Genomic DNA, 25,716 nt, shown 5'->3' on the forward strand with positions numbered 1-25,716 from the left:
GGAAGGGGCCGATTCTCTGGTGGGATCGGAGCCAGGTTCACACTCTGGAACTTGGAGCTGGGGCAGGACTTCTGGATTCATCAGAGAAGGAAAGAGTGTTCCCCTGACTATGGCTGCCTGAGAAATGTACCCAGAACTGTGGTGTGAGCAACCCACCATGCTCATGGGTTCTGGGGCTCAGCAGTTCAGACAGGGCAGGTTTAATTAAGAGGCCAGCCCTTTGCCTCAGGGGGACAAGCAGAGCTGCCGTGGGGTCAGGCTGATGACCCCTGTTTCCAAGATCGTGTCTTCACCTGACTTGCCCTGAGCCCACCCCACTTCCCTCCTTCTTCTCCCCAGCAGCGTCTCCCAATTATCCCCGTGCACTCGAGTCCCACCTCAGGCTTGTACCACGCACCATGGAGCCTTGGAGCTAAAAATGCTCGGTGTCCACCAAGGGATCCCCACTGATGATCTTCTTTGCTATCTTCCCCCAATCACGTCTCCACATGGATATTTAAGGGGCATCTCAAACTCACCGTGTCCAAATCTGAGCGGCCCGATCTGCCCCTCGGTAGCAGGCTGAATGGTGACCCCCAAAAGACATGTCCACGTCCTAATACCCAGAATACCTGTGGATGTGAACTTACTTGAATAAAGGGTCTGCAGAGGTAATTAAGGATCTTGAGATGAGATCGTCCTGGTGGCCGGGGGACCCTAAATCCAATGACAGTTGTCTTTCTAAGAGACACATGGGACAGACACCCAAGAGGAGGAGATGACTGTGTGAGGTCAAGGGGAGAGGCCACAGAGCACCTGGGGTCCCAGAAGGTGGAAAAGGCAGGAAGGCTCCCCCCATCCCTTCCACCCCCTGCCACCAGAGCCTTCAGAAGGAGCGTGCCCACACCTTGATTTTGGACTTTTAGGAACCCACGAGCGAATATGTTTCTGTTGTTTCAGCCACCTGGATCATTTGTCATGGCCGCCCTGGGATACTCGATACGCACCTTCCAGGTCTGCAGCTTCATTTCCCAGGCTCCCAGATTCATGTCGTCATCCCGTACACCTGTCTCCCCTGCATCCCACACCGATCTGCCAGGAGCTCCTCTTTGCTTGGCCCTCAGAACGTCTCGTGAGCCCCCCATCCCAGCGCTGACCCCTCACCCCAAGGGCTGTTGCCCCCGCACACTTCTGCTCCAGATCCACCTTGCCTCCTCTGCTCTCTGACTCTGGGCTGATGCTCTGGAGGGGGACTGGGAGTTGGGCGAGGGACGGGGGTCCTCCTTCCCTGTCCATCCTGGTGTCCCCCCAGCAGTGGCAGCTGCCTCCTGTCCAGGCTTCTTCTGGTACTTCCCAAACTAGCCTCTCGCCCCACCTCGGAGGCCACCCGGTCCCCCGAGTGCTGTGGGGCCCATTCTGTGAGTGCCCGAGTCCTGGATGCCCTCCCTGTGCCCGTCTGTCCTCCGAGGGCTAAAGGTGGTTATTTTCTCTGTGAAATCAGTGTCCTAGATCAGAGCTGCCGTCTGAAGCCCTGTGGCTTCCCTTGTTCCTGAGCAGACGCGGCTGATACACTGGCCTTCCAGCCTCCTGCCTCCGTTCTCAGCCAGGCAGGCAGGGGCGTCGTAGTGCTCGGCTGCCCATCACAGTGAGATGAGCAGGGTCTTGGAGTTTGGGGTGACATTTCGAAGCTTCGCCAAATGGAACACAGAGCTTCATCACAACCGCCCTTACTTGTCTGCCCACGCTGCTTGCCTTGTGCTTTGTCTTGTACCTGCACGTTACTTCCCCGCGGTGAGCCGTGACGTCTGCGTGTGGCAGCGACCAGGGTTCTAACCAGAAGTGCAATGAGTGGACTGTACGGGAGCGGCCAGAGCGAGCGGATGCAGGCCTCGGGAGCCCTGTGGACTGAGCCTTCCATGCAGGGGTTTGCTCGTGGTGTTCAGGGGGCTGGGGCATCCGCCTTGTGGAGTTTCCCAGGAATCAGTTGGCGAGTGTGCGGCCCTGCTCCATCCCTCTGCTGCTAGTGGGGTGCCTCTTGGTGCTTCTGTCCAGGGATGTTTTCTGGAACAGGTATGTGGATCTCTCTCCTCTCTCCCACTTCTCTCCGAGTCCCCTTCCCGGAGCCCCTCTCCTGTGCGAGGCAGAGCTGGACTGCGTTTCTAAGTTTTTTTCCCTCTCCTCTTCCATTTCTACCTCTTGGTCTTTTTGCATGAAATATTCTTTTTACAAAATACCCTTCCATCTTCTCTTCCAGCCATTTTAATTAGATTTTAAACATACATTTTTGCCCCCATTTTTACAGTTGAAGAACTATCTTTTTGTGTTCCTGTTGTGCAGTGCCCTCTCTTTGGTCACTGGCTGCTCGGTCCTCGCGGAGGGAGACGTTGGTGTGTTGTGTGAGGTCTGCTTCTTCCTGCCTCATTTTTATTCCAGATTCCTTCTGTCTGCCTTTGGCAGGAGGGCTGTCCTCAGGTGCCTGGTGGTTGTGTGCTCGAGTGGCTTGAGGGACTGGACTTTGGGTGTGCGCACGGGCTGGTGACCACAGGTCTGCCACGGAGCCAGCCATCCAGCCGTGGACCTGGGGCAGGTCGGAGCCTAGCGTGTCTTTCTCCTGGAACTTGTCAGATCTCAGGTGCTCTGGGGCCTGAGTCCGGGTGCGGCAGGGTCCGCACAGCCGGTTCATGCTTTCACTGAATGCCCCTGTGTTTGTGTGGGATCCCCAGCGCCCCAGTGCGCCCTGGGCCCTGGAGCACAGGAGCCTGTTTTACCTGTTGCACGGGGAGCCCCGTGTGTTTGTAGGCTTCCCCAAGACGCAGAGGGGCTGGAGGATCTGATTGCTGCTGCTTCTTTTTTAAAAATGATTTTAAAATCATTAAACTTTAATTTTTAAAGTTTTTAATAAAATTTGCCATTTTGACCATTTTAGCAGGCATGGAGCTCAGTGGCGTTAAGTACATTTGCACCGTTGTGCAGCTATCACTGCCGTCCACGTGCAGAGCTGCTCCGTCTTCCAGATGGAAACTCTGTGGGCAGGAAACACTGATGCTGGTCCCTCTGACCCCTGGCCCCTGGCGGCCCCTATTCTGCTTTCTGCCTCCGTGACTAACTGCTGCTCTATCCATCCACCCTCCTTCTCTTGACACCGCTGTACCCCACCTCACGGGCCCCAGGGGCCCTGCTCCTGAGCCTTCGGGGAGTGTGTGGTATGTGTCTGTTTCACAAACCTCCGTGGATGTGGGAGTTCCATCCTCCATCTGTACCCAGAAGCTCCTCTGTGACAAATTATTCTTTTTTCAGATACTTTGTAAAGTCAACCAGTAGAATCATTTTATTTTTTTTATTTTTATTTTTTTTTAATTTTATGATAGGCACACAGTGAGAGAGAGAGAGGCAGAGACACAGGCAGAGGGAGAAGCAGGCTCCATGCACCGGGAGCCTGACGTGGGATTTGATCCTGGGTCTCCAGGATCACACCCTGGGCCAAAGGCAGGCGCTAAACTGCTGCGCCACCCAGGGATCCCTTTTTTTTTTTTTTTTTTTTTTTTTAATTTTATGATAGGCACACAGTGAGAGAGAGAGATAGAATCATTTTATAATCACAATGTACAGTCATGAATGTTATCGTTTAATGGCAAAAGTAGGATATAAAACTATATATTCAGTCTCTCCAACTTTCTCAAAACACACATATGGAAGAGGCTAGAGGCCGAATTGTAAACGTCTCTGGCCTTTGGAGTTTGGGGTGATTCTCACTGTCTTGTTTGTACTTCTTTGCTTCCTTAAAGTTTTTGCCAATGGTGAGTACTGGTTTTGTCATCGGAACAGAATGACTCCTGTTGGCTGGTTTTGCGGCCAGTCAGTGGAACGTGTCACAAGCAAGGGCGGGCGTGATTCCCACTGGGTCTGGGGTCCTCACGTGACCACCTTTTCCATCTGGGGCCGAGTGTGGCCCGGCCACTGTGGCTCTGGGTCTCACACGGGTGAGAGGAGGTGAAGGCGGGTGGTGGGCAGGAGGAGACAGGCCCCAATTGTGTTGTATCAGATCGCTCTGGGAAGGCCATGGGGAGCAGGTGCTACAGGTTTGGGGGTGGGTGCCAGAGGTAGGCGGGAATCGCATAGGAAGGCCTGCGGGAGGGCAGCAAGAGTCTGCAGAGTCGCCCAGCTGGGCGGCAGGGCCGACTACAGAATATTCACGGGTTCAGTCATCAGAACTTGCTGGCTGACCCCCCAGGGGTGTGAAGGAGAGGGAGAGAACTTCACGTTTCAGGCCCAGGCGATGGGCCAGTGGCCTAGGAAGGGGACCCCCCTCAGTGTTCTTAATGATAATGTATTTTACTTTACTTTTTTAAAAAAATATTTTATGTATTTATTCGTGAGAGGCACAGAGAGAGAGGCAGAGACACAGGCAGAGGGAGAAGCAGGCTCCCTGTGGGGAGCCCAGTGCGGGACTCGATCCTAGGACCCTGGGATCATGACCTGAGCCCAATGCAGATGCTCAACCACTGAGCACCCAGGTGCCCTTTTCTTTCACTTTTAATTCACACATGCTGCCCGAAGTTCTGCACACCCAGGAACGTGTGCATCTGAGGAATTCTGGATTTTCCAGTCATGTCGGCCGATTCCACCTGCCATCAGTATGTTCCACTAGAACTCTCTGGGCCTCGCCGTGAACAGCACAGGGCTGGGGACAGAGGCAGAGAAGGCTGCAACCCCCAGGTGGGAGTGGAGCTTCTTGAGAGCTCTTTGTCCTCTTTTGGGAGGAGTGGAAGCTGCCCTGGGTCCAGCCCTCCCCAAACCAGCTGGACGGCACCCAGCTCTTCCTCCTGCCCACCCAGGGTCTGCTCATGGTGGGTGTCGGGGCGGGTTTATTGGATGGAAGAATCGATGTCTGTGTTTGTGTGAGGTGCTGGTTATGACAGCTCACCCTGTTCTTGACAGCTCTGTGCAGCTGCCTTCCCTTCCCCGGGCCAGCTCCCAGTCACTGCTCTTGCTAGAGGTAAAATTCACGTAACAGAAAACTCACCGTTGTAAGGAGAGCACTTTAGTGTCCTTCATAATGTTGTAGAACTGTTTTCTCTAGTTCTAGGACATTCTCACCACGCTACAAGGAAGCCCCGTATCCATTCATAGTCACGCCTCTCCCCACCCTCTCTGACCTTACGGATCCGCTCTCTGTATGGATTTGCCTGTTCTGGACCTTCCATGTATATAGACTCATTCACTCTGGCCTTTTGGGTCTGGCTGCTGTCATTTAGCAGAATGTTTCCAAGGTTCACCCTCGTGTTTGGATTTCATTCCTCTTTGTGGCTGAATACTGTTCCGTTGTAGGGATAGACCACATTTTATTTATCCATTCATAATTATCCATTCATTTGGTAGACTTTGGATTTTTTCCACATTTTGGCCATTGTGAGTAGTACTGCCCTGGATGTCTGTGTACAAGATTTTATGTGGACATGTTTTCACTTCTCTTGGGTCTCTACCTAAGAGTGGAAGTGCTGGATCACATGGTCTGTCTGTGTCCTCCAGACTTCTCTTTCTTTTTTTTTTTTTTTTTTAATATTGATTGATTGATTTTAGAGAGGAGGGAGGGGCAGAGGGAGAGGGAGTCAGAGTCTTAAGCAGACACTGCACTGAGCACAGAGCTGCCTAGGGGCTCGAACTCACGGCCCTGAGATCAGGACTTGACCCGACACCAAAAGTCAGATGCCTAACCAATTGTGCCACCCAGATCCTCCTCCTCTGGACTTCTTGAAAAGCACACAAGACTTCCCACCTGCCCTGTCAGCCAGGCTCTTTGTTTTAGTATTTTTTTAAAAAAGATTTATTTATTTATTTATTTATTTATTTATTTATTTATTTATTTATTTATTTATGATAGACACAGAGAGAGAGAGAGACAGAGAGGCAGAGACACAGGAGGAGGGAGAAGCAGGCTCCATGCCGGGAGCCCAACGTGGGACTTGATCCCGGGACTCCAGGATCACTCCCGGGGAGCCCAGGGATCCCCTGTTTTAGTATATTTTTAAAAGATTTTATTTATTGGGCAGCCCGGTTGGCTCAGCGGTTTAGCGCAGCCTTCAGCCCGGGTGTGATCCTGGAGACCCAAGATCAAGTCCCATGTCAGGCTCCCTGTGTGGTGCCTGCTTCTCCCTCTGCCTGTGTCTCTGCCTCTCTCTCTCTCTCTCTCTCTCTCTCTCTCTTTCTGTGTCTCTCATGAATAAGTAAATAAAATCTTTAAAAAAGATTTATTTATTCATGAGAGATACACACATAGAGGCAGAGACACAGGCAGAGGGACAAGCAGGCTCCCGTGGAGGAGCCTGATGTGGGACTCCATCCCAGGGCCTCGGGATCACAACCTGAGCCAAAGGCAGACACTCTACCACTGAGCCACCCAGGTGCCCCAGCCAGGCTCTTTATAACTCTCATGTCCTTTGTCCGTTACTCTCTGTGAGGGAGGTGTGCCTGTTGGTCTCATTTTTCAGGCAAGGAAACAGAGACACAGGGCAGTGAGAAGACTTGCTGACCTCTACTGGCTGGTCTGGCCTCTCCACCTCTGCCCTGTGGCTCTAAGGCTGCCTCCCTGTGAGCAAGGAGCTTGGCTAGTGCCCGTGGGCCTGGCTTGCTGGGAGGCTGAGGAGGTGCTTATGGAACACTTGCCAACCACTAAGACACCGGAAACAGTCATGGGGGAACGGGGCGCCCATGAGGAACCGTGACTGAGGAGGATGCCACAGGCTCCAATTAAGGCACAGAGGAGGGCTCCCCATGGGGGAGGACTCTCTGTATGGGCAATACCAGTAGTGCCAACACGATGGGAACCTACCAGATGCTGGGTGCATGTGCCCACGTCCTGCTCAAGGCAAGTTCAGAACAGGCAGCTGAAGCTTAGCCAAGTCAAGGCCCCAGGATGTACAAGTACAAGAGCTGGGTTCAAATCCGTTTATAGCCAAAAGTTAGGATTTTGATCACTGCTTATGCTGCTTCCCCCAGCTTCTAAAATTTCATTTTGTGGCAGAAGCCAAGATTTATTATATTGGTTCTTCTTGAAAAAAATGTGAAGAAATAATGATAAAAACTCCTCATGGTATGCTAACTCAGCACAGCTATTTTAATATTTTACAGATTACCCTCCATATGCTTGCATAATTTTGCATACTTGCATCAAACTGTTCAGACCCTTGTGTGTTCTGCTATTTCTCATGGAATGAGTCACAAACATTTCCCATATTTTTTGTATTTGTCACAACTGTCATTTTAAATAGCCTCACAGTGTTGCACCGTGGGGCTCTCCATAATTGAGTAAACCATTGCCCTAATGTTTGTTATTTAGACCAGAAATCGGCTAATAGAACCTGCAGGCCAAATCTGGCCCACCACGTTTTTTGTAAGGTGTACAAGCTCAGAATGGACTTTACTTTTTACTTTTTATTTATTTATTTATTATTTATTTATTATTATTTATTTATTTATTTATTTATTTTAAAGATTTTATTTATTTATTCATGAGAGAGAGAGAGAGAGAGAGAGAGAGAGAGAGAGAGGCAGAGACACAGGCAGAGGAGAAGCAGGCTCCCTGCGGGGAGCCCGATGTGGGACTCGATCCCTGGATCTCCAGGATCATGTCCTGGGCTGAAGGCGGCGCTAAACCGCTGAGCCACGTGGGCTGCCCTGGACTTTACTTTTTTAAATGGTTGGGAAAAAAAAAATCAAAAGAAGATAGACGATAATGGTATAAAATGCAAATTTCAGAGTCAGTGAAGTTTGATTGCAACACAACCACGTCCATTTGTTTACTGTTATCTGGCTGCTTTTGGCTGAAACAGCAGTCAAGTAGCTGTGTGGACACAGTGTTGTCCTCAAAGGCTAAAATGTTTTTTGTCACTCCTTGACAGAATGAAGTTTGTTTGCTCCTTCCTGATTAAGATTATTTACTATTTTTTTCGTTCTTTATTTCTTCAAAAGATTTTGTTACACAGCAGGTGCATAACAAACTCTAACTCTGGGGTACATTGGGGCATAGAGTGAACAAAGCATGTAGGGTTCCTGAGCTCATGGTTACTGATATGTTCTGGAAATGATGTTGGATGGGGTGGGGACAGGGACAGTGAAATCTGATCGTCTCAGAGAGCGGCCAGGGGAAGGTCACAGGGTCTAAGAAGGCCTCTCCAAGGAGGTGACACCCAGGAGGTGACATTAGAACCAAGATCTGAATGATAAGAAGGGGCGCCCATGCAAAGACTATGGAGAAGGAGGTTCTGGGTCAGAAGAGTGCAAGGTTAGCTGACCCGATTGGGGAAATCATTCCATGATATGTGTAAATCAAACCATCATGCTGTATGCCTTCAGCTTATGTAGTGATGTATGTCAATTATTTCTCAGTCAAACAGTGGGGAAAAAAGAAGAGGTGCCAACCAATGCTCTGAGACAGGAACAAGACGGATACTTGAGAAGTGGGTAAGAGGTTGCTATGAGTGGGCCAGAGAATGATTGGAGGGTCTAAGTGGGGTGGGATCTCAGGAACCATGGGAGGGAGCATAGATTTTACTTAGAGCCACCCTGTATGAGGGTTCTTGGCAGGCCCCCCAGGCTTGTAGAAAACAGACTGCAGGGGTGGAGAGAGCTCAGGCTTGATGGAGAGAATTGGGTGGATGCATGATATTTTGGGGGCTGGAACTTAACTGGATTGCTGAAAGTATGTGGGAGATGAAGGGGTGAAGAGAGAGTTAAGATACCTCCTTGATTTTTGGCTTGGGCAGCTGGAGGGATGGGGTTATAATTCCTGAGATAGAGAAGATTGGGAGAGGAATGGAGTTTTGAAATGAGCCAGGATCTGCACAGGACTGCCAGGACCTGCTGATGATGTGCTAAGTTTGTGGAGCTTATTAGACACCCAAGGAGAGATTTTTAAGAAACCAGGTTGAAAAAAAAAAAAAGAAACCAGGTTGATATGAAGGTCTGAAGCTCAGTAGGGAAGTGGGTGGGATACAAGGTGGGGGGGCGTGTCACTGGCTCTATCATGCATTTAAGGCCATGGGACTGGATGGACTCATGCAGGAGGACAAATCAGGATAGGGAAATAAATATGATAAATTGATTACATTTCCTTTCTCAGACAACTCTTTGTTTTTACTAGTTATTAATTGCCCTGTTTTTCTCATTTGCTTAATTTTCTATGTACTTTCATGAATTCATCCTCAAACTCTCTCACAAAACTAAAAACCCCTCTTTCTTGGTTATTGATATTAGTGGCTTTCTGAGAAAGAGCGAAGGGAAGGTAGTTTTTAAATTTTTTGTTTGAGAACTTTATTTAGTCTCAGACTGCTATGGATGGTGTGGATCCTAGGTTGAAGATCGTTTTCACCCTGATGTTGGAAGGCACTATCTTCTGCTGCTTTGGTTCTTCCTTCAGCACCCTGCATGGTTTGTTTCCTCTGAGTTCCTTTCTCCATTTTGCTTTAGCACCTTGTCTTTCACGTTTAAACTTTCCCTGGAGGTCTTTGACTCTATTTTTATTTAAGAGTGCAGTACTAACTGCTGATGGAAAACTCTGTGGGTGGTGGGTAGGGTGAGTTGATTACTGGTTTCACTATCAGTTTATAGAGAAGGGACCATTGGTTTCTCTGGGAAAACCCTATACACTATCTGTAGATCCTATCTCTTGGGCAGGCCATTTTCCATGGTATGGTAGATAAAATAATGGTACCCCAAAGATGTTTGTGTCCCCATCTCCAAGGCCCGTGTATATGTGACCTCAATGGTGAAAGGGACTTTGAAGATATAATTAAGTTAAGGATCTTGAGATTATTCTGGATTGTCTGGGTGGGCTTAATAAATCCTTAAAAGGGATTGCAAGAGAGAGAGAGGGTGATGTGATGGAGCAGCGAGAGTGATTTGAAGGTAGTAGCTGGCTGTCTTTGAAGATGGAGGAGGAGCCACAGCCAGGATGTGCAGATGGCCTCTGGAGCCTGAAAAAGGCAAGGAAACAGATTCTGTTCTACAGCTCCCAGAAAGAACTCAGCCCTGCTGATCCATTTTAGACTTCAGACCTCCCAAACTGTAAGAGAATGAATTTGCGTTGTTTGAAGCCACTAAGTTTGCAGTCATTTGTTATTGCAGCCACAGGAATCCAACCCACTCAGTAAAGAACCTTCCTACCTTCTGCCCAGGGAGCTGGGGGGTCTCTCTGCTCTGACCAGTGTATGCTTTCACTTTTTCTCCTTTTCCAAATGGCACCTCATTCCTCAACCCAAGGTTGGTTTGTTTTACGTTGGGGAATACTAAGCATTTGTCATTTGTCTGGTGTTTACCAGTGTGGTGAATTTGTGCTGGGCTCTGAGTTTGCTAAGGAGTGTGAAATATGGAGGCTCACTTTTCCACTTTGGTGCCCACCCTCTAGAGGCGGAATAGGATTTGGTTTGAGCTCAGAGACTCTGGAGCCGAATACCTGGGTTCAAAGTCCACTTTTGTTGCCTCTGGGTTTTGTGACAAGCCAGTCAGTCCTTTCCCACCTCAGTTGCCTCAGCTGTAAGAGGAGGGAGATGATTGAAACACCCCAACACCTGGCCCCTAGTGAGGGCGGCCTGCCTATAAGTCTTGACTGGTTTTTAATCACATTATTATGATCACATATTACATATTATCACATGTTGTTATACGCCTGGCATTATGCTGTCGTTCACCGGCTTTATCTCATTTAATCTTCATGGTAACTCTATTGGTTGATTTAGTGAATTCTTTCCCTAGGAGGAGTTCTCTGGAATGGGAAGTCCTAGGTTAGTGTTGTAGCTGGGAAGGGGGAGGGGGTGGTTGTGCTCTTAATGCAGGGTTGTGGGGGCCTTTAATTAGCACACAGGTCAGATAAGGGCAGGCTGGTCTCAGATCACCCGGGATCCAAGGCCCAAGGGCCAGGGATTCCAGGGTGGGGATGTGACTACTGGAGACAGTTTGCATGAGCGGGGCTTAACAGAAGGCTTTTGAGCGAGCTTCAAGGGGCCCCTGCTACTTTCCCTTTCTACTCCATGCAGGCCTGTTCTTCTTCACCCAGACAAGATGCTCCAGCCCTTGCTGGTGGAATCCTTTTTAGGAGGTGGATGATGGGGTGGGGCACAGCTGAAGCTTGGGTGGGGCATTCTTGGGGAGTTACTTGGGAAGCTTGCTTGGCAAAAGCTGGGCTGGGAGGGGGCCCAGAGTAGGCGGGGCTGGAGCTTGTATGTTAGTGGGGGCAGATGGAGCCTGGGGCATGGCTGAAATGGAGGGGCCTGCTGAGGTGGGTGCTGGGTTTGGGGCGGGGCTTGGGGGGGTGGGTCAGGGCTGTGCCCTACTGACAGGGTCAGGCTTGCTCAGAGTCCTGATTTGTGTTTCTCTCCCAGTGACCAAGTTTTGTTTGTGCTGGACAAACAGCCTGGAGGAGAGGCAGCCTTGAGTCACTCAGAGAACTGAACACTCTGCAGGGTGGTCACTGTGCCAGGACACTCTGTGTGCCTCTTCCGTGGGATCAGAGATGCTTATCCATACCCACTGCAGGGTCTTGGGGCTCTTGTAAGAGGCCCTTTCTTTCCTTCTTCCCACTCCTTCATCACTTGCTTGAGAAGGGAGAGGAGTTTGAGGTGGGAAGAAGGCTTGATGAGATGACAGGCCATTTCTCTTTTTCTCTCTGTGTTTCTATCTTCCTCATGCTCCTGGCTCTGCCCCAGTCACACTGTAGTGAGCCAGGTCTGGAAAAGGCAAATGTTCCCTTTGGCACAAAAGAGGTGAGAGGAACTTCTGCGGGGAGGGGACCTTGGCAGCAGAGCGGCCTAGAGGGGAGGTTGTGTGCTATCATCATAGTTGTTCCTGTCATCTTGGCCTCCATTGGTTGTATTGACCTTTCCTGGTCATCCTGGTGCCCCTGGCCATCCTGACTGCTCCCTATTTACTCTCCCTGAGTGAGAAGGGCCTGGGCTCTCCAAGTTTGAAGCGGAATTCCTCAGTGAAAGATGGAGTACAGCCCTGACACAGAAAATGAAACATAGGTGATGCAAGAGCCAAATAAGTCATGGCCTTGTTTGAGAGAAGAGCTCAGCCTCTGGGAGCCTGCAAGTCGCTCTGGGCTGACATCTTTTAACTAACCATAGGTGGCTGTGGGACCGGAGGGAGAGGGACTGGGATAGCTTGCTTAGACAGGGCTGGGCTGTATGTTTAACCCACCATGGGCCTCTTGCTGGAAGGACTCAGGTTTCCACCTTTGGGATAGTGCTTCTCAGTGCCTGGTGATGACGGATGGATGCAGAACCTGTGTGTCCTTTCCACATAGAAGACTGGTAGAGGAGGGAGGTGATTGTCCCCCTTATACAGATAAGAAGACAGCTCAGAGAGGGTGCAAGATGGGCCCAATAGCACCCAGGACAGTGGTAATGGAGCCAGGGTTGAAGCCAGAGCCAGTCCCTTCCCTCCATCACTGTAACAACTTAGTGAGGGCTGAGCCTTCCCACCTGCCCACCTGTACAACTCTTTAGGACTGACTCCTGAGTGGGATGGGGGATTCAGGACACAGGCCTACTCACTGTAGTGGTGGGTTTCATTTTCAAAGGTGCAACTCAACCCAATTCTCAATTGTTTACAAGTGATAGATCCAACAGATAAGAATACTGAAATATCATCCAGCTCCTCAGGATGATATAACACTCCTAAATTTGTATGCTCCTAATAACATAGTCTCAAAATAGATAAAGCAAAGTAGCAGCTCATGCATGGACTTATTTTTTTTATTCTGGAAGTCAAAACAAAATGTTTTTTTTTTCCGATGCAAACACACGAGGGTTTATTTACAAGTTCGAGCTTGGGTCCAAGTATACCCGACACAGTGGAGCAGGGACTTGGACCCAAAATGTTTTTTTAAAGATTTTATTTATCCATTCATGGAGAAACACAGAGAGAGAGAGAGAGGCAGAAACACAGGCAGAAGGAGAAGCAGGCTCCTCCCAGGGAGCCCGGCATGGGACTCGATCCTGGATCTCAGGATCATGACCTGAGCTGAAGGCAGACACTCAACCGCTGAGCCACCCAGGTGCCCCATCATTCTGGAAGTCAAAACAAAATTTTTTGGACAGATTTTAGTCTTTGCCATCAGCCTTCAGTGAGGCTGAAAAGTGTCAGACCCTCCTCTTGGGGAGTTTGTCCTATAGAGGGAAGAAAAATATCACAGAGACATGAAATAGCTGGAGACTAGTGGCTGGTACCAGTTGTGCAGGGTGTGGGTTGTGTACTGAAGACATACTCACACTCACAGATGCACACAAACAGGTAGACACACTCATTACTCTCTCTTATTGACACAGTCACACGTGTGCCCACATGAACAATGCTCCCAGTCAGATGTGGGAGAGGACTCTTATGAGGTATTTCATTTGAGGGGGGCCCTCTTGGAGGTGACTGTGGACTTGAGCCACCTGGGTTACCACTCTGCCTCACTGCTGTGGCTCTCTCCCCTTCTCTTGTCTGGACCCCCAAGGAATGCCTGTGAGTGGGAATTCCACAAACATGTCCTGGGCCCCTCTCTGCCAGGCACCGTCCTAGGCCTGGAGCACAGCAGTAATCAAAATGGACATGGCCCCTGCCTTCTTGGTGAATGTGTGAACATGCAATCTATCAGTCAGGGGAACACACCAGGGAAATGAAGCAGGGCAGGAGGGTTGAGAGGTGTATGTGTGTGTGTATTGCATTGTTTTATGTCAGGTGATCAGGAGAGGCCTCTGTGAAGAGGTGATATTTGAACAGTGACCTGTGCAAAGTAAGGGAGAGAGCTCTGTGCACAGCTAGGGAAGGGCATTCCGGGCAGAGGGCACAGCAACTGCAAAGGCCCTGAGGTGGATACTCAGTGGCCTGGAGTAAGTGGGTGAAGGTGGGGCAGGGACACCCTGCAGACTTCTGGCATGACTGCCAGGAATCTGTGCAGAAGGAGGTGGGAAAGGGCCCTCAGGAGAGTGTGAAGGGAGTCAGGATGCATGTGCATCCTGCAAGCAGGCAGTGTTACTCTCACTGGGCAGGCACGTGTTATATGCCTGCTACATGTGTGGTCTGTGGAGGGTTGGATTGCATCTCCTGGGGGGGCACTGACCCAGCAGGGTGGCAGTCACTTGGGGGGCTATGCCCACTCCAGCTCCCTGGTCTGGTATGTGGGCCTCTGTGTGAACAGGGTTGGTGCAGAGACTCATGGTCCTGAGGTGTCATGTGGCCCTGAAAGCTCCCTCCCCACCAGTACCCTGGAACCCTGGCCAGGTGTCCTAGAAATGCTGCTCTGATCAGGTCTGTCTCCCTGGCTGCCTTCTGCCACCTGCCCGCCCTGCACCACTTAGCTGGTGACTCTGCCCCCACCCCCTCTCTTGCCCGCTGCCCACAGCCCCACACAGGCCTCTGCCGGCACCGTCTGTGCTGTTCACATGGCTGGGCACAGGCTGCCCACTCCAGCTCATCACCATGCTGGCATTCAGCAGCTGCACGTGGGTAAGGCACCGAGTCCCTGAGTACTGAACATCTCCTTACCAGTTGATAACTTGCTCCCGCCTTGCCCCCACTAGTTCACCCCCCACCATTTCCCTGGTTGCTCGTCTTCTTGCCCAGGACCTGCAGGACCTGTCTTTCAATGATTCAGCATCTGAAGGGTTGGCACCTGACAGCCGAAGTTCCAACACCTGCCCAAGGCTGTAGAATGTCTGTCTAATGGCTGAACACCCACACCTGACTGGTGCCAAGAGTTTTTATATGACCGTGCCTGGGTAGCTTGTCCCCCCTCTTCTGCGTCCCGCCCTCACTCTCGGGACTTGGCTCACACTAGCTCTTTGCCAGTTAAGTGGCCACTGGATGCTCAGAGTCCGGAAAGGGCAGTAGCCGAGCAGGGAGCTGTGGGGAAGAGCTGGGAAGGGTTGGTGACAATGGGCGGCCCCGGGGCAGAGGCGTCAGGAGGCCCTGCTCTCAGACTCGGACCTGGTTCCCGCAGGTGGAGGATGTCTTCCTCCCCTCCAGCATAGGCTCCTCCCGCAGCACCTGGTGGAGCACAGCCCCCAGGGGCACATGCAGGCTTGGGCTGCCCTGACTGCCCATCATGAGGCAGATGATGGGCTTGGCACCGCTGCTCACAGCCAAGGAGAGGCACGCCAATTGGTGAACAGAGCCTTTGTCTCCCCGGGCTGATGGAGGAACCAGTAGATGCTGAGGGGCAGGGTGCAGATGAACACCAGGATGGCCAGGATGACCATGTATAGTTGCATGGGCTGCCACTGTCAGGAGCTTCTTTGAGGCTGGATGAAGAAGACCACCCAGGACAGGACCACAAAAGTCATGAAGCTGCCCAGTGTGAAGATGTGGAAGACGGTGTCCACCGTGGAGCCCTGCCACAGGTGGGGGCTTCTGAGCCAGCAGAAGTACAGGGCCAGCATGGTGAGTGGGGGGGACTGCAGCCAGAGCCTGGCCCACATCGGGGCCAACAGGTGTGGGAACGGGTGCCCATGCTTGGTACCAGGTTGGGACAAGGACCGAGAGGCTGGGCTGATTGCGGATGGCCACCAGTAGGCTCAGGTTTGTGACACATGCTGGTATCTGACATGCTTCACTGCCAGGCAGCCCAGATGGTTCCGAGGGGGGTCCGAGGAACAAACGTGTGTGGGCTGGTTTACGACCTGCCAAAGCAGGGCATCCCTCCTGGGAGTTTGCACCTTCTCGCCTCAGGCAATGACAAACAGCATTCTGTGCTCTTAGCGGCTCCTACACTGAAGATCCTTCTGGAATGTTGCTGGATTTCTGACCACTGCCCTCCTGATCCTAGGCTGGGAGGTAGGGTGTCCTCCTTGTGAGGGAGCCCACACCCCAAAAGAAGCCCCCACTCAGTAACAGACTCCCCTCTGCCTTCTGTCTCGATGGAGCCCCATGCTCAGGACATGGGCGTGGAGTCATGCAGCCGGTGCAGCAGAGCTACCAGCTGCTCGGCCACTGAGTCAGGACGCCATCCATCGGCTGAGGCTCACTGATAAAGTCAGGCATCCAGGCAGTCATGTATCCATGCTCAGAGGCTGCTGGCATCTTGCAGTGAGGCATGGAGAACGGCCCTTGGGCAGCCAGGGTGGCGGGGAGCCTGGCCCTGCTGGCTATCCCCCAGGCGGTGGGAGCAGGCCGGGGAGCAGGGTGCTGGGTGCTTAGAGGGAATGAGTGTTCATTCTGTTGGGTTGGGGGGATGATGGGGTAGTGCCTACAAAAAGAAGTCTTCAAATTAGGAGTGAAATGATCCTGGGATTTGCTTTAGAACATTCTAGAAGAAAGGAAAAGGAGCATGTGGGAGAGATGAGATGAGAACAGCAGAGTGGTGACAGCTGTGGCACCAGACAGGATAAGAAGGCTCGGCACACTCCTCTCTCTGCTGGTGTGTGTGGTTTTTAACGTCTGTCATAAAAATGTGACAGAGAGAGGGACAGAGCGGTGGAGTTCCAGAGGGCGGCCGGGGTGGGCAAGGTGTCCCCATCGCCTTGTGGGTCTGTGCAGGGAAGCCGGTAGAAATGCCTGTTCTCTCCTTTCAGTTTTCAGGGGGATCGGTGGGGGACCCCGTGGTCGGGCTTTCATCTCGGATTTACAAATTTCCCCGGCTCATGTGTTTCATTTGGCACTTGAATTGGTCAATGGGACCCCCTCAGACATTCCTGTCGCTCTCATGTGTGGCATAAACTTTATGTGCTGAATTAGGGGAACTTTTTTTTTTTTTTTTTTTTTATACAAAATAGCCCCATCCTGCGAATCAAAAGCCTTGGTCTTTAAAAAATCACCTTTGCTGGAGAGCCGACTTCAAAACTCATCGAAGAAGTGAGTGCTGTTTTTGTGTTTTGGGCCCCTCCCTCAGGGACAGGGCTCCAGGCCAGGGTGCCCAGGGGAGCTCAGGGGGACATTTCCGGCCATCAGCTGGCACGGTGGCCTGACTGTCATCTTCCTGGGCCTGGGGGTGCCCTGTGACAGTGACAAGCCCTTGGAGGGCCCTGGCCCTGGTGGTCACAGATGAGAATGGGCCCTGCAGAGCCCCAGAATGACAGGCCCCGTGGGCCAGTGAACCTGGAAGGCTGGTGAGCACAATGAGGGTGGGCTTCCTGGTGCCCTCACGAACCACTGTGTCACCTGGCACTAAACATCGTTGCTTCCAGAGGGTGGGAGCGCAGGGTGGTGGGGACAAAGGCACCACAGGGCCAGGCCTCCTGGGTTTGCACCCTGGCCCTGCTCCTTAACCTCATGTCCCTGCAGGAAGTCATACAACCCCTCCCACCTCAGTTCCCTCATCTGTGACTCAGGGCAGTAAGAGTCCCGAATTGGGGGCTGACAGAAGGATTGGGCTTGTTGGCCAGGCTCGAGTGTGGTGCTCGGCACACGGTATCAGGTGTTACTGTCACTGGATCTGTGGGGCAGACTACGTAAAGAGGATTACGTGGAGAACAGAGCCAAAGGCCCCGTGGCAGGTGGTGGGAGGGCAGGGGGAGACAGGACCCCTGGAGCTGCCGCCCCGAGTCCCCGGCGCCTGTCATGCTGTCCAATTGGACTTCGCTTACAAACACAAATTCAGAGACGATATTGTTTCAAGAAGGCAGCTGCAGGCATGAGACCCCATGCCCAGGCCTGGCTGAGTGCAGGCCCGGATCCACCAGCCTGGTCGCATGCCTGTGATCCCCTCCCCCAGCCGGCGTCCAGGGCCCTGGGGGGCCCCCCTGCATCTCGGCTGCTGCTGCGATGTCACTGAGTTTCAGGCTGCGGCCCCTCAAGGCTCCATGCCCTCTGATCCTCAGGGAGATGAGTCACTAGGGGATGGGGGAGGACTGGGGGAAGAAGTTAGGGAAGGAATTTCCTTGGAAGAAGTGGCTCCTGCTGGTGCATTCCTGCACCTTTGGGGCCAATGGGGGTGGACAGGGAGGGGCAGGCTTTAGTGCTAAGCTGGTGAGGGGCTGGGGAGAACCATTGGAAGAGCTTTGGAATGTGATCCCAGAGGAGGCCTTAGTGTGACTCAAGCCAGGGGACCCATAGGGTGAGGAAAAGGCGGCCTGAGGCTTTGGCAGTGAGCCAGGGGTGGCATGTGTCTCCGTGGCCCAGATGTAGACCTCTGGGGGGCATCCCTTTCTCCTCTTCCCACTTCTGGGGGCTCCAGGCGTGCCTTGGTTTGTGGCCGCATCTCCGCAGCCTCTGCCCCTCCTCCCTGCGTCTCTCTCCTTATGTCTCTCATAAGGACACCTGTCTGGACTCAGGACAGTCTCATCTGAGATCCTTCACTTGACTCCATTGGCAAAGATCCTTGTTCTGTGTTCGCAGGGACCAGGGCTTAGGACTTGGACAGGCCTTTTGGGGGCACCATCCGATCCAGGTATCCCACTGCACTGAGCATCACCCCTGATAAAGGAGGGGCTGCTTTACCCTCTGATCCGTGAGATGCGCCAGTGAGCTACACTGAGGCCGGATCCCGCTGCCCCAGCCGACGGCTCCTGGACCAGCCGGGCCAGGAGCACAGCCCTCACCCTGCACTTGTCACAGGGATGGTCCCGTATTTAAGCAGGAAATGCCTCATGTGGCAGCCGTGGCCCCCCGAGAGCACCGTCAGTGGTGCAGAGCCTCACACACGGGCTCACGGAGGGGGTTCAGTGGCGGAGTTAAGAGGGACACAGATTGTAGGTCACCTGCTGGGAGACCCCCCCACTCCTGGCCCTGAGGCTGGCTGTGAAGGAATGTTCTGGGCCTCCCACCCATGCTGGGCCGGGAAGCTGGCTTCACGCCTCCCCACCCACTTTCCAATGTAAACAGCCGCCTTGGGAGAGCCTGTGGGCTGGAAGGAGCTTGATCTCCTTGTCTGTTGTTTGCACTAGTGAAGCAGCAGAGGCGACAAGAACAAAAATGGCCTGAAATCAGCTTTTTTTTTTTTTTCATTAATCAGTTTTTCCCACCTACTTTTTTTTCCCACTGAAGTAGATGAAGAAAAAGATTCACTCTCCATTTGCCTTCTTCCTTTGAACAAAGAGAAGCTTATCTCAAGCTGTGTCCTTGAGATAGAAATATTAGCCTGAGGACGGGCCACGCATGACAGTGGTCCACAATCTGCTTGGGTCCCTCCTGCACGCAGGCGGTGTAGGCTGGTGGGTCCACAGGGGTGCTGTGAGTGTTGTCCCCGTGGGCAGAAGGGAAGGGGACACTAGGGAGGGGCACCCGGGGATGAGCGAGTGGCTGAGTGCTGAGTTGAAGCTAGGCCTGCGGTGTGTTCTGAACCCTTGTGTGCCCCTGCCTCCTGCTCCGTGTCCTCTCCCTGTGCTGGCCGCAGTGTCCTGCCCTGGGGCGACAGTGCCCAGCCACCCACGACCTGGAAGCTGGGGCCTCAGCTGCTGCCCATTGCTGCTCCCTGTGCAGGGCTGGCCTGGGGAGTGGTCTCCTGATGCTCCTGGAAGTCCTCTCCCTGGGATCAGGGTCCTTGTCCTCCCAGAAGCAGGAAGAGGGGTGCAAGGTACAAATGTGCGTGTAGTCGGGAGGCCCAGGGAGGCGGGTCTGCCCCGAGCAGCAGCCCCATCAGCTCCTGTCGGTGGACAGTCCTTGGGGTGGGGTGGCGTAGGCACGATCATGGCCCCCAACAATGTCCAGGCCTGTTAGGGGCTGAATCCTGTCCCCCACAAAGAATATATGATGGGGTCCTAACGCTCAGAACCTCCGAATGTGACCCTATTTGGAAATAAAGTCTTTGCAGATGTGACCAAGTGAAGATGAGATCATGACGGGGGTCCCTGATAAGTGTGGCCGGTGTCCTTATACAAACGAGAGATTTGGACTCACACTCGCAGCAAAGGAAGACGACGGGCTGCGTCTACAAGCCGAGGAACATGGGAGCTTGTACGCAGACCCTGGAAGCTGGGGGGGGCTCTGGGATGGCTCCCTTCTTGGTGCCGCGTGGGGAGCGTGGTCCTGCCGACACCCGCACTTCAGACTTCTGGCCTCCAGAACCGTGAGGCAGTACGTTTCAGCTTTTTAAGCCACAGTTTATTGTACTTTGTTATGCAGCCCTAGGAAGCTGACGTGGTGTCCTATGTCTCAGGACCCATGAACATCTTCCCTTACATGACAGAAGGGACTTTGCAGGGGTGAATAAATGAAGACCCATGGGAGGGGCGATGGTCCGGGTGGACCCTGACTGTAATCACAGGGATCCTTAGGAGAGGGAAGCAGGAGGGTCAGAGTCCGGGAGATGTGGGGACAGAGCAGAGGTTGGAGTGACGCAGGGCCACCAGCCAGGAAATGCAGGCACCTCTAGAAGCTGGAAAAGACAAGGCAGTGGATTCTCCGCTAGAGCCTCCCAAGGAACACAGCCTTTGGTGTCAGCCCTGAAGACCCATTTCTCACTTCTAAGAACCGTAAAATAATAGATTTGCATAGTTTTAAGCCACTGAATGTGTGGTCCTGTGTTACAGTAGCCACAGGAAACTAATAGTGTTCAAAATCCTGATATCACTGGCCCTGTCAATGATCGAGAACCTTGAAGGCTGTGGGTATGAATTCTCCTGATCTGGTCTGCAGCTGGAGAAGGGGCGGGAGCAGGGAGGGTGGGAAGCATGCCGACACCAGGAGGCGGTAAAGGCGGGGTGGCCAGCATCGAGGGGGACACAGTTGGAGAAGGAAGAGCTGGAACTTTAGGTAGTGCTCCAGGTAACCCCAGTCACTGTAGGGAAATCTGTTTCTTTTTCCTGCTCAGAACCAATTCCCTCTTCCTCTGAGAAGACCACCTGGCTTTCCCCTTATCTCTGTGTTTCAGGTGGGTTCGTGATTTCGCATTTGCCCCAGCCAAGCCATAGTGTAGTCCACCTCCTAACCAAGTCACTGTTTCAGAAATGGGCATGTGGTGCAAATCAGTCCAGTCCAATCTTCCGTCTGGGGCACGGGGACAGGGTTTGGTTTTCTGCAGACTAGGAGGCTGGAGGTACTGGTGGCATTTTATCCTTGCAGGCATGAAGCCGGCCTGAAAAGGAGTTGACAAAGGAAGTCAAAGATGAGAGATGAGAACAGATTCCAGACCACCGCAAGATCCCGCTATGCCGGAAGTGAGACCTTGCCCTGCACATCTTCATTGGGTGCTACTTAACCTCTGGAAAGCGGTGTGCCTCATCTCATGGACACGGTTTCTGTCACTTGCAAATGACAGAGTCCCAGCCACACCTGCCCCCTGAATATATGCGGTGGGTGCTACATGTGGCAAACCCAGCGTACGGGCTGAGCAGGCTCTGCGTCACCCCACTGCCCGGCCAGACATTGCAATCCTTGCTGCGAGGTGGCCTGTCATTGTGCAAACTCTGTTCTGTGTAAACTCTGAATATTATGCTCACATGATGTTTAACTGAGTTTGCTTAAGCCGCCATAACTAATGCTATAGGTGGGGCTCACATAACAGGACTCACGGTCCCCCCGTCCTGGAGGCTGGAAGACTGAGGTCCAGGCATGGGCAGGCAGGTCCTCCTGGGGCCTCTCTGCGTGTATGTGGACAGCCGTGCTCTCCCTAGGGCTTCACAGGGTCGTCCCTCTATGTGTGTCTGTGTTCTGATCCCCTCTCCTTACAAGGACCCCAGTCACATGGGATCAGGGCCTCCCTGGTGACCTCGTGTTATCTTGATCACCTCTTTGAAGGCCCTAGCTCAAAATACAGCCCCTTTACGAAGTACTGGGGTTAGGACTTCAACATAGGAATTTGGGGGACACAATGCAGCCCATATCAGAGCCTTGGAAAAATGGGTAGGAAAGGTCAGAATTTCAGAGGCTTCTGGGCATTCCCAGTAATGTCCTCTAAGACTCAAACCTGAATTCCGGAAGCTGAACTCTCTAAAAGTAGTAGGAATAATAAAGCTGTGTGGAGAGAGAGGTCCTTTTGCCTCTTTGGGGTCAGCAGTTCAAAGGGGCTGAGAGTCAGGTGACCTGAGCCTGCAGGGGGCAGTGAACCCCTGCTTCAAGTCCCCGCAGGGGCAGGGGTCCTACCATCCGATCTGGGGAGGCCCCCCCAGTGCACAATTCCTGCCTGAGGAGCTGGACGTTATCTCAGCTGTAAGGGCCATGCGTGTCCTCAGCTGTGACCTGGGCTCCCCCCAACACTGCGCCCCAACCCAAAATAGCGAATGGGGAGCCTGATGCCAGGGAGCTGGGGAGCCGGGGAGGGGAGAGGAGGGGCTTCACTCTGCAGTGTCAGTCCCAGGGCCGAGACTTGGCTTTGCTTTGAATCCAAGGAGTTGATGGAATGTGCATCCTCCACGAGGCAACCCCACTTTTAAGGGGGTTGGCAGCACATCACATCCCAGGCCTGGGTGGCCAGGAGCGGCGTGCTGTCACCAAGACGAGAGCTGCAGGTGTTTCTTAGTGGGGAATTCCATTCCGGCCGCGCAGCTGGTGTAGCTCTCTCCCGACTGGGACAGTCAGCATATCCCATCTCTTCGGCTACAGGATTGGTTTGGGAGGAGGCGCATGACTCTATTTCAGGAAGGCCAGAATCTAATTTATCCAATGAGAGGCAGCCCTGGTAGTTTGATGGAAACACTTTCCATTGGGGGGAGGGCCTCTCCTCCTGGTACGAAACAGGCAGAATGGAAGTCTGAGAAGTGAGACCTGTTAGGCCAGCAGCGGGGAGAGCGGGAGGAGAGTCAGGTTCACAGTCGCTGTCAAGGTCCCGAGGACACCTGGATCCACCCGTGCCTGAAGCCATGTTTTTTTTCAAGTTTTTCCAAAAGCCACTAAATTCCTTTTCCCTTTATCTAGTTCAGCTTCGGTTTTGTTCACGCAGCCTTAAGTATCTTTACTTACACAGTTTCTTGGAAGACAAGTGGAAGAGCCTGTTGAGGTTCTGGGGTTGAGATAGTCCTAATCAACCCCATCTGACTTATGGAGAAAGAAAGAAACAGAAAGACACTGTTTAAAAGCCTGTCAGGGAACCGCTGAGTTACTGGCGCCTGGAGAGCAGGCTGGGAGAGCAGATGGAGGGTGGGGCTCTAGATTCCTTTTTTATGGGGTCTTCTGGGCCCTTCCACCTACATCAAGCTGAGGGCCGTCTGTCATCTGGGCCCCTGGCCTGGGTGAGTGTCAGGGTGGTGTTAGGAGGCGCCCCAGCCTCAGGACCACAGGCAGCCTCGAGTGCAGATGTGGGGGGCGGGGGGTGTCCACTTCCTATAGACACAGGCCTAGGGACACATTCCACTGGGTCTTAAGTAACTTTGCACCCTCTTTTGTTAAGCGCTCCCCAAAACCCATCCCCATACAAATCATCCCGATGTTGACAAATAGAACTGAATTCCTGCTTTTCTCTCCACCCACCCTGGCTCAGGTGGGGAGCTGATTGATCCCAGGCAGAGGTGACTGTGTAGGTGGAGCAGGGGGATTACAGTTTCCTGTAACAGAGCTTCCTCGGAGCAGGGGCAGCTCGCCACAGCGTTGGCAGGAGAAGCCCGTGGGCACTGGTTTCACAAAGTTTGGCTTTTCAGGGTCAGGACCAGCCCTTTGGCTTTTGGAACCCTCTTGATACCTCGTTTCCTACGGTCAAATGAGCAGCCTCTTGTGAGCAATGCGTGGCTCATAGTAAGCGCCTGTTGGTGCTTGTTGAACGAGCAACAGACCTGTGAAGTTGTGAATTCAACAGATGTTCAATTTCTTTTTAAGGATTTTATTTACTTATTTGGCAGAAAGAGAGAGACAGAGAGTGCGAGCGAGCCCTAGCAGGGGGAGCGGCAGGAAGAGGGAGAGGGAGAAGCAGGCTCCCCGCTCAGCAGGGAGCCCCACATGGGACTCAGTCCCAGCACCCTGAGATCATGACCTGAGCTGAAGGCAGATGCATAACCGACTGAGCCACCCAGGCACCCCTCAACAGATGTTCTAATTCAGCAAATTGCAGAATGTACTGTGAGGTTCTCCCCCACCCCGCCCCCTGAAATCACTCTCAGCCTCCAGGCTACCAAAAAAAAAAAAAAAAAAAAAAGGTTTCTTCCCACACTGCCATAGAGTCCTTGAATTTCAGTCCTTATCTCAGGACAAGAGATTAGGGATTTGAATTGTCATTCTGTTCATGGGAGGTATCCTGGGCTGTCCACAGCAGCCCTCTGCCCTCTGGTCCTCGTGGATGTCTGTGGCAGTAGCTCTGTGGTCACTCACATGAGTCATGAGTCCTGCTGACCATCCTGGAGTTTGGAAATTCTTCTGTCTTCCATCCAAGGACAAATTCTGTGGAGACCAAAGCTTATTAACAAGAGGGGGATGGATGCTTCTTAAGAAAAAGAATACAAAATCATACAAAGTTAGATACCATGATGAATATTTATCTAGAACGGGACCAGAAATTGCAGCAAATTGTAGATTTTTTTTTTAAAGTGACAATGCAAGCAATGCAAAATACAGGAAAATACCTGCAATATTTTTCTTCCATTTTCTACCATTTTTGCTGCACACTCTTTGATAGCTTTTTCATATGTCAACAGTTTTGAATATTTTCCATAAAGAGAACCAAGAAATAATTCAATCTTTTTAAAAGCATGGTTGGTCAAAAATTGTCTTGTATTGTTAATAAAGATATTTCTTAGCTTCACAACACATTCTTGGTAACGTCCTAGACATTTTTAGGATGGTTATCAACTCTGGGAAGATCTTTATCCTGTTTTTCATGCCTGGATAGTAAGGTTTCAGGGCAGGTCCAGTTTTCTTGTATATCGATTTATCTGAAATAGTCTTCAAATGGATGACGTTCGTTAACGATTTTGTCACTGTCCTTGCTGCAGTGGTGACTTATGATCTAAGCTGCCTTCACTGATGTCAAATCAGCACAAGATGTAAATATTTCCCAGTGTTATGGGATGCATCCCTCATTAACTGGATTATCAGAAACCCACAGGCTCTTGGTTTCTTCTCTTCCACAAAGACCTCTTCCTCTTGATGAATTTCTATTCCACAATGATCTCTTCCTCTTTTTTTTTCTTAAAGATTTTATTTATTAGAGAGAGAGAGGGGGAGCACCAGAAGGGGGAAGGGCAGATGGAGAGGGAGAAGCGGGCTCCCCAGCTGAGCAGGGAGCCCAATGTGGCTCCATCCCAGGACCCCAGGATCCTGATCTGAGCTGAAGGCAGGTGCTTCACCGACTGAGCCACCCAGTCGTCCCCACAATGATCTCTTCTTCTTGAATTACTTTCGGTTAAATTCAGTTCTCATTTTCGAACCAATGGCTGTTGACTTCAATATTTATCTTTATCCCTTCTGTCTCATAGTCCACTGATTTCAATCTGAACTTTCTCTTACTTGTTCACAAATAAACAAAATTAAAGATAAGCAAACGAGATCCCCTTCATTTAAGTCAGAAGTTTATAATTTCTCACTATTTGGGAGGAAATCTTCCAAAATACGTCTCCAAATTTGAAAAACCTTTCCTTTTTCATTTGCAATCCATGTTTTTCTTCCAATTCCAAAATGTATTTTGGAGTATTGGGAATGTCACCACTCCCAAAGTGCAGGACTTGAAAGGCTTTGTGAGGACAGCCTGCTGCCTTCTGCTCAGCTCTTTATTTTTATTTTTTAAAGATTTTATTTATTTATGAGAGACTCACAGAAAGAGGCAGAGACATAGGCAGAGGGAGAAGCACGCTTCCTGCGAGGAGCCTGATGGGGGACTCGATCCCAGGATCCCAGGATCATGCCCTGAACCCAAAGCAGATGCTCAACCACTGAGCCACCCAAGTGCCCCCCTGCTCAGAT

General features: G+C 51.8%; 1 long non-coding RNA gene across 1 annotated transcript; it reads left to right on the top strand.

The window, feature by feature from the left end:
* Positions 1-11,350: 11,350 nt before the first annotated feature.
* On the top strand, positions 11,351-20,536 carry LOC140612576 (uncharacterized). The gene is made up of 3 exons (XR_012013731.1): positions 11,351-15,399; positions 16,731-16,809; positions 18,292-20,536. It is a non-coding gene; the product is annotated as an uncharacterized lncRNA (long non-coding RNA).
* The last annotated feature ends 5,180 nt before the right edge of the window (positions 20,537-25,716 follow it).

Source organism: Canis lupus, chromosome 21 (assembly GCF_048164855.1).
Source record: "Canis lupus baileyi chromosome 21, mCanLup2.hap1, whole genome shotgun sequence".
NCBI classification, from domain to species: Eukaryota; Metazoa; Chordata; class Mammalia; order Carnivora; family Canidae; genus Canis; species Canis lupus.